General features: G+C 37.2%; 2 non-coding genes across 2 annotated transcripts; both read left to right on the top strand.

Moving 5' to 3' along the window:
• The first annotated feature begins 1,694 nt into the window (after nucleotides 1–1,694).
• On the top strand, nucleotides 1,695–1,801 carry LOC132191215 (small nucleolar RNA R71). Its single transcript, XR_009441242.1, has one exon. It is a non-coding gene; the product is annotated as a small nucleolar RNA R71 (small nucleolar RNA).
• A 5,657-nt stretch (nucleotides 1,802–7,458) lies between these two features.
• Nucleotides 7,459–7,565, top strand: LOC132191214 (small nucleolar RNA R71). Its single transcript, XR_009441241.1, has one exon. It is a non-coding gene; the product is annotated as a small nucleolar RNA R71 (small nucleolar RNA).
• The last annotated feature ends 1,392 nt before the right edge of the window (nucleotides 7,566–8,957 follow it).

The following is an 8,957-nucleotide window of genomic DNA, read 5'->3' on the forward strand; positions in this document are numbered from 1 at the left end:
GGGACAAAGTGTGTGTAAAGTGTCTCCCATACCCCCAAACTTAAATTACAAATTGTCCCCAATGTGTATATAACATGGAAAGATCTTACTCGGGGGATGGATGACATGTCTGAAATGTCGTAGCTCATAGCACACCCCCAAACTAGAATTGAAGCACACTTGTCCCTGCAAAGGAAAACACTATAGTAACAAAGGAATAAAAAAACAAAATAAAAAATAAAGATAAAGATAAAATAAAAATGAAATAAAAACAAACAAACAAAGAAATAAAAATGATATGCTATGGGGTGCCTCCCATGAGCGCGAAGTTTAACGTCCTTAGCTAGACTGTTGTCCCCTTTTAAACTTGAAGCACCAGTCTTTTCTTCTCTTACACCAAAGGGAATGAATTTTTCCTATTTTAGGGTGATTCCAACTGTCTATAGGTCGAGGTAGAGCATTCTGAGTCTTCTCAAATAGTTTCTCATCCAGAAGGGAATCATGAATTGGAATAAAATAAGAAGAAAACTCAGGGAGCTTTTCTATCTTGATGTCCTCAATTTGCTCATCACATAACCCCAACAGACGTCTCTTTTGGACTCTTAGTAATTCGAGAATAAAAGCTAATGTTGAAGAAGTCTCAGTGCTCTCTTCCTTTTCCCAATGTGGTTCCTCTAAAACCTTAGTTTGCTTCTTATTCCTCTCTTCCACCTTGTTGTTCTCAGGAGTGGAGGCCAGTAAGGCCTCAGCTTGCTCACGTATCATGTCAAGGTCCAGATCAAATTCAAATTGAGCAAAGAATTCTGCCAATGGATCCTCCAGACTTGGCTCACTACACATGTTAGCTTGCTTGAGGAATTTGTCAAGGTCCATGTCACATCCAATTTGATCAAAATGCTCTCCCACCGGATCATCAGGGTTGACTCATTAGAAGTTTCTGCATACTCAAGTAGCTTGTCCAGGTCTAGGTTACCTCCAAATTCATCAAAGTGCTCTCCCAAAAAGCCCTCAAGACTTGGCTCATTAGAAGTTTCAGCATACTCAAGTAGCTTGTCCAGGTCTAGGTCACCTCCAAATTCATCAAAGCGCTCTCCTAGAGGGTCCCAAAGACTTGGCTTACAAAAAATTTCCACAATAGTTTCTTTATTCCCAGGTGTGGTGGTTGTTTGCTCATGATAATAAGTGCACTCTTCCTTCATGTATTGTCCATGAGGAGTGGTCACCGATTGACTTTGGCACTCTTCTTCTTCTTGGTATTGTTGAGGCCAATCAATTGGAGATGGCTCCTCTTCATGATAATGTTGAGACCAATTGATGAGAGATGTCTTCTAACTTACAATTGAAAATATGGGACAAGTCTTAGTGGTGTGGTCAATATGGGAACATATGGCACATACCTCGACTTGTGTAACTTATTGAACAGGAGCACTGCTATGATTAGTCATAGCTTTCACGAGCATGTCCAGTTTTTTCTCCATGACAGCCATTTGAGCCTGACTTCCACCATTGGTGCTCTCTTCGTGTATGCCTTTTCCTTTGAATCCTTGTCTCCCATTAGATGGGATTGTTGGGAGTGCTCACTCAATGTCTCTAAGAGCTCCATGGCTTCCTCACTGCTTTTCTCCATCAACATGCTACCACAAGCTAAATCTACAAGACTCTTGTTAGGATCATTTAAACCCACATAGAATGTCCGTACTTGATTGTCTTGAGATATATGGTGATGTGGGCATTTGAGAAGTAGTTCTTTAAAGTGTTCCCATGCCTCGAAGAAAGGGTATCCGTCTTTTTGTTGGGAAGTCAGAATTTCCCTTCTCAATTGCCATGTCTTGTGGGCTGGGAAAAAATTCTTTCAGAACTTTGTGGCCATCTCATCCCAAGTATGAAGAGAACCTACGGCCAAAGAATTGTACCATCTCTTAGCATTATCTTTTAAAGAAAAAGGGAAGAGGATTAACCTGATTTCTTCTAGCTTGAACATTCTGAATCCTGCAGAGATCACAGAATTCTCGAGTATGCCAATATGGGTTCTTTGTAGGTGTGCCCTTATACTGTGCACTCATATTGAGCAGCAGAGATAAATTGTAACTCCTCTGCACAATGGGCTGAAAATTAATGCATGATGGCTGGTTAAGGATCTGGGGACTGAATGAATTTTTCATAGGTCTTCGCACCGGAGGTGTATTGTTTCTCAACATGATTAAAACAAAAATTAAATAACAAAAGAAAAATAAAAGAAACAAATCAGAACTGTAATTAAAATAGTTTATGTGCTACTGTCCGGACGTGCGATCGAGCGCACCACACTGGTGCGCTCGATCGCCCTGGTATGGGCGCTCGAGCGCACCTCCGAAGGTAGAACAACAACTGCAGAAAACTATAAAAACAGAAAAAAAAAATTAAAAAAAAAAAATAAACTAAGGAAAAAAATTTCAAACAAAATCAAACAATCCCCGGCAACGGCGCCAAAAACCTGTTGCGCCAAATACTACCTAAATTAATAGATAATATTTAGTATGTTTTACTCACAAGTGCACAAGGTCAAATGATAGTATAGTGCAACATGTACGAGATCGATCCCACGAGAATTTTCGATTTTATTTAGAATTGATTAAAAATATCAAGTTGTTACTAAATTGATACTATGAAAAACAAATAAAAATATATAAAGATAAAGTAAAGGTAGGGCTTTGATGTCCACCACTAATCATACTTGGATAATATAACAATATGCCAATGATCCAATCATATTATGAATACTCAATGTTTGCCAACCTAAGGGCATTGGTGTATACTCCTTAAGCTACAGATTTCCCTAAGCAATGAGTTAGGCATGGGTGTATACTCTAACTCTTTTCTTTCCTAAAGGATTTAGCATGGGTGTATACTAAGTCGTTCTTTAAGAAAGCATAAATCTATGGAAATCGACCAACACATGAGGCTTAGGGCATGGGTGTCTACTCCTGGTTCCCTATGTTGATTAACCCAAGAACCCAGTGTGGATTTCTTTTGTTACTCTTATTAAAACCAGGATTCGGTCATCCAAATTGATTTAATTAACTAGTCCATACCACATGCATATAATGGTCAATCACATACATATGAGGAATTCAAGAAAACAGGAATTAATCAAGTTAAGCAACATAATATGATTATCACAAAGGCGCCAATATTGAAATATTAAATAAACATAATTATTTCTTCAATCTAGCCCTCCTTAAGAGTTAGTTATACATAATTAAAATAAAACTAAAAAGAAAAGGGAAAGAAAAAGCCAAAAACGACTCCTTGAAGTAGCCTCCAATTCCTCTCCCCAAAGTTGTCTCCTTCAAATTGTGTATTGAATTGTGAGGCGTATAGGTCTATTTATAGGACTTAGGAGAGTCCTAGACGCCCTAGTAATTCTAAAAAATTCTGAGATTTAAGTCCTAGTCCAATTAGGATAAAGAAAACCTAAGTCTAAATCCGAATAGGATTCGTCCATAATTGTGTTCCTATCTTGCAGGGTGATTTTGGCATAGCGGCAGTCAGAATTAGGAAAATGCTATTTCACAATAATTTGTAGGATTTTGAGTTAGCTTTCCAATGCCGCTTGAATTACCTCAATAAAATATTTTACCTGAAAGTTAGGATCAAAATACTGAGACATGTACAAAATCCAAATTTGAATTCAATCCGATTTTGACTCCAATTTGAGAAATTCCAATTTAATCATTTCCTTTATTTGATTAAACTTAAACACATCATATAGGTGCTCTATTATGATTGGTTAAGCTTAACCATATCTTCTAGGTCTTCCCAATTTGACCTTTAAGATTGGAACTTTTCCGGAAACGCTTTCTTTTCTTCCATTACCTATAAAAACACAGAAAACACAGAAATGAAATAAAATAGCACAATATAACAAGACTAAGAATTAACAGGTGTAAATTAAGGGCTAAAATATAAATATTTTAGCACTCATCACTATCACAGGTAGTGTCTGGTTCTCTCCAAAGTAAGCATATGTCAGATGTTTTGGTAACTGCTTTAATTCCAATTCTTGTGCTTAGAACTTTTCTGGAAACGCTTTCTTTTCTTCCATTACCTATAAAAACACAGAAAACACCGAAAGGAAATAAAATAGCACAATCTAACAAGTCTAAGAATTAACAAGTGTAAATTAAGGGCTAAAATATAAATATTTTAGCACTTATCACTATCACAGGTAGTGTCTGGTTCTCTTCGAAGTAAGCATATGTCAGATGTTTTGGTAACTGCTTTAATTCCAATTCTTGTGCCATGACAGTCGACGGGACAAGAGTAGTATTAGCAGGCACAAGAGTTTCAAAGGGGGGGATGTACTTACTCGGATGTTGTGGAGAGGTCTCAAGGAGGTGCATGGCTTCAATGATGTCATCAGTAATGATGTGCAAATTATCTACCTAAATTAATAGATAAATAATTGTATGTTTTAACTCGCAAGTGCACAAGATCAAAGCAATAGTATAGTAGGCAAATACGAGATCATTCCCACGAGGATTGGTAAATTATGTTTAGAAGTAAATTCCTGTTTAATTAAAAGATAAAATTCAATTGTCACGATTGCATTCAATAAAATAAAAGATAAACAAAAACAAAAAAGGATTAGGGTTTTTGATATCCACTACTAATTTTATTAAGCTAATATATCAATATGCCAATGTTTTGATCAAGTTATGTCTATCTAATGTTTGCCAACCTAAGGGCATGGTGTATACTCCTTAAGCTATTGATTTCCATAAACAACGAGTTAGGCATGGTGTATACTCTAACTCTTTTCTTCCCTAAAGGATTTAGCATGGTATATACTAAGTTGTTCTTTAGAAAAGCATATGTTCTATGAAAAGCGACAAACACTCGAGGCCTAGGGCATGGTGTATACACCCGGTTCCCCATGTTGATTAACCCAAGAATCTGGCGTGGATATCTCTTGTTACTTATGTTAAACCCAGGACTCGGTCATCCAAATTGATTTAACTAACTAGTCCATACCACATGCATATGTTGATCAGGCATACACATATGAGGAATTCATGCAAGCAAGTATTAATCAAGTTAAATAGCACAACATGATCATCACAAATGCGCCAATATTGAAATATTAACAAAACATAACCAGGACTTCAATCTAGCCCTAAATAAAATATAAACTACATAATAAAGATAAAAGGTGGAAGAGAAGAAAAACCCAAACTCCTCTTGATGCAGCCTTCAGTTCCTTTCTAGAGCTTGTGTCTCTTTCTCCACACCTATGCCTAGAACCTAAGAGGTTTACTTATAGGCTTTAGAAGTACTTGTTACACAAGTAAACCTAGAAAATTCGGAGTTTTAAGTCCAAGTCCAATTAGGATAAAGAAAACCTAAGTCCAAATCGGGATAGGATTCGCCCAAAATTGCGGTCCTGACTTGCGGCATGATTTTGGCCTTGCGGCGCTCCGAATTGGCCTTGAATCACTTCAATCGAATATCTGAGCTGAATGTTATGGTCAAAATACCGGGACATGTGAGAAATTCCGAATTGATCATTTCCTCTATTTGATTAAACTTAACCATGATTGGCTAAGCTCAACCATATCTTCTAGGTCTTCCCAATTTGTCCTTTAAGCTTGTAATTCTTCCAAAAACGCTTTCTTTTCTTCCAAAAGCCTAAAAAACAAAGAAAATACAAAAAGGAAGTAAATTGGCCTAATTAACCAAAACCAAAAGATTAAAACATGAAAGTTAAGGGTAGAAAATATGAATATTTTAGCACTTATCAAGTAGCATCTTCAAAATAAAGCTCAATGTCTTGCCTTGTGAAACATTGAATGAGGGTGGCCTCCAATGGATCAATATGATAGACCTGAAAAACTTTCTCGACAGCACCTTGAATAATACAGACATTAAAGCATTCTAGATTATCTTTGGGTAATTTCAATGCGTCAAATATTTTGAATTATATCTTCTCCCTATTTACCTTCATACTCACAGAACCACTTTTTCACACAAATTTTAGTATTGGCGGTTCTCATTAAGGGTCTTCCTAAGATAATAGGCAAAGGCAATGGCATAGGGGATTCTTCCATATCTAATACAATAAAATCAGCAGGTAAAATAAATTGCTCTACCTTAACCAAGACATCCTCCAGTATACCTCTTGGTCTTTTAATGCTTCTATCTGCCATTTGTAAGGTGATCAAGGTTGGTTGAAGCTCCCCCAAACCCAGTATCTCATACATAGTGTATGGCAGTAGATTGATACCCGCTCCTAGATCCAATAATGCACGTTCAAAAAGCTGGTCATCTATCCTACAAGGAATAGTAAAACTACCTGGATCTTTAAGCTTTCGTGGAAACTTTATTAACGACACCACACTTACCTCTTCGATTAAAGCCCCTATTTCATGATCCTGAAACTTTCTTTTATAAGTGCAACAATCCTTTAAAAATTTAGCATAAGATGGAATTTGCTGAATTGCATCTAATAAAGGAATGTCGATTTCAACTTTTCTCAAAGTCTCAAAAATATCAAGAAGTTGCTTTTCTTTCTTTGGCTTTACTAACCTCTGAGGGAAGGGTGGTGCATTCACCATCTCCATTTCACTTACCTCGGATGTTGTGGCTTCAGCTGGAGATGCTTGTACTGTATCATCAGTTCCTATGATCTTACCATTTTTAAGAGTTGTTATAGCTTTTAGTTGCTCGTGACCTCTTGGATTGGGTATTGTTTGGGATGGAAATTTGCCCTTCTTTCTTTCGCTCGGCTCCTTGTCCATTTGCCCCATTTGTGCTTCCAGTTTTTGAATAGCATCACTGGTCTGTGTATTGGTTTGTAGTTACGCAGTCAAAAATTGGAGTAGAGTACTTTCAAGGTCATTCTTCTTCGACTCTAGAATTGGTTGGACTACTAGTAGTGTAGCCTGATAGTTACTTCCTTGTTGGGAATTCCTCTGCTGCCCTTGAGGGTTCAGAACATTCTAATTGTTACTCCATGAGAAATTGGAGTGGTTGCACCACCCTGCATTGTAGGTGTTCGAGTATGGATTGTTCTTGGGAGGATAGTTGTTTTGTCCCACATAGTTCGCTTGCTCCTTATCTGTAAATGAAGACATAGGACAAGTCTCAGTGGTGTAGTCAAAATGCAAACATATGGTACATACTTGGACTTGTGCAACTTGCTGAACGGGAGAGATGTTTTGAGTAGTCATGGCCTTTACGAGCATATCTAGCTTTCTCTCCATGGTAGCCGTTTGATTTTGAACTCTGCCATTCGTGTTTACTTCATATATGCCCTTACTTTTTACTCCTTGTCTCCCTCTAGATAAGAATTGTTGGGAGTTCCCGCTTAATGTCTCGAAGAGCTCTATGGCTTCCTCATTGTTCTTTTCCATAAGCACACCTCCACAAGATAAATCAACAATATTTTTGTTAGTGTCATTTAAACTTTCGTAAAAAGCTTGTACTTGATCATCTTGAGATAGGTTCTGATGTGGACACTTGAGAAGCAGCTCATTGAAGTGTTCCCATGCTTTGAAGAAAAGATCTCCATCTTTCTGTTGAAATGTTTGAATATCCCTTCTAAGTTGCCTTGTCCTTTGAGCTGGGAAAAACTTCTTTAGGAATTTAGTGGCCAACTCTTCCCAAATATTAATGGAACCTGCAGGCAAAGAATTTAACCACAACTTAGCATTATCTTTTAAAGAAAAAGGGAAGAGGATTAACTTGATTCCCTATGACGTTAATCCCTAGATGTTCTGAGTCTTGTAGAGATCAAAGAACTCCCTATGGTGCAACTGACGATCCTCAGTAGGTGTGCCTTTGTAGTGAGTCAAGTATTAAGTATTTGAGGGAAGATATTGAAGTTGCTTTGTGCTGCTGGTTGGTAGATGATTCCTCATCGCTAGTTGAGATTTTGCGGAATGAAAGAATGTTTCATAGGTCTTCACACTGGCGGCAGATTCTAGACAGGTTCTTGCATCGTTTCCTCAACTTTGACTTCTTCCTCTTTGTCGGGGTTGTCTCTAGGCTTTTGTCGAACGGGCTTTGAAGTTGTTTTATGGAATGATGGTTGAGTCCTGAGATCGACAACCTTGCTTAAGAAGAAGGTAAGTTTCTGCAGTTACAGCAGCTTCAGTGTTGCTATCTTTACAAGTGCGCTCGATCTCAATGTGCTTGCACTCAAGCGTAGAAGTACACTTGATCGCTCCAGAGTATTCGCTCGATTGCAATGCTACAGAACAGAATGCAGAACTGAAACAGAATCAAAAAGAAAAAAAATCAGATTGAGGTAAAAACAAAAAATAACAGATTTTAAAATAAAAATTAAATTAACAAAACGAAAGGAAAAAACAAAAATTTAAACGAAATTTAACGCAATCCCCAGCAACGGGGGCAAAAACTTGTTGTGCAAATATCCTCCTAAATTAACAGGCAAATAATTGTACGTTTTACTCGTAAGTGCATAAGATCAAAATGATAGTATAGGATGCAAGTACAAGATCAATCCCACGAGGATTGCTATAAACTATGCATAAAATTAATTCCGTAAATAAAGCAAGATAAAGGATTGATTTTTAGTTAATAGGGATAAAGCGGTAGAGCTTCGATATCCACCACTAATCATACTCAAATAAGATAACAATATACCAATGTTCCAATCATACCAAGATTGCTTAAAGTTTGCCAACCTAAGGGCATGGGTGTATACTCCTTAAGCTATTGATCTTCCTAAGCAACGAATTAGGCATGGTGTATACTCTAACTCTTTTCTTCCTCAAAAGGATTTAGCATGGTATCTACTAAGTTGTTTTGTAAGAAAGTATAAATCTATGGAAATAGACTAACGCATGAAGTCAAAGGTACGGCTGTAAACTCCTGGTTTTCCATGTTGATTAATCCAAGAACCATTGAGAAGATTCGTTTGTCACTCTATTAAGCCCAAGATTCAGTCATCCAAATTGACTTAAATAACAAATCTA

The sequence above is a fragment of the Corylus avellana genome, chromosome ca8 (genome assembly GCF_901000735.1).
Source record: "Corylus avellana chromosome ca8, CavTom2PMs-1.0".
Classification (NCBI taxonomy): domain Eukaryota; kingdom Viridiplantae; phylum Streptophyta; class Magnoliopsida; order Fagales; family Betulaceae; genus Corylus; species Corylus avellana.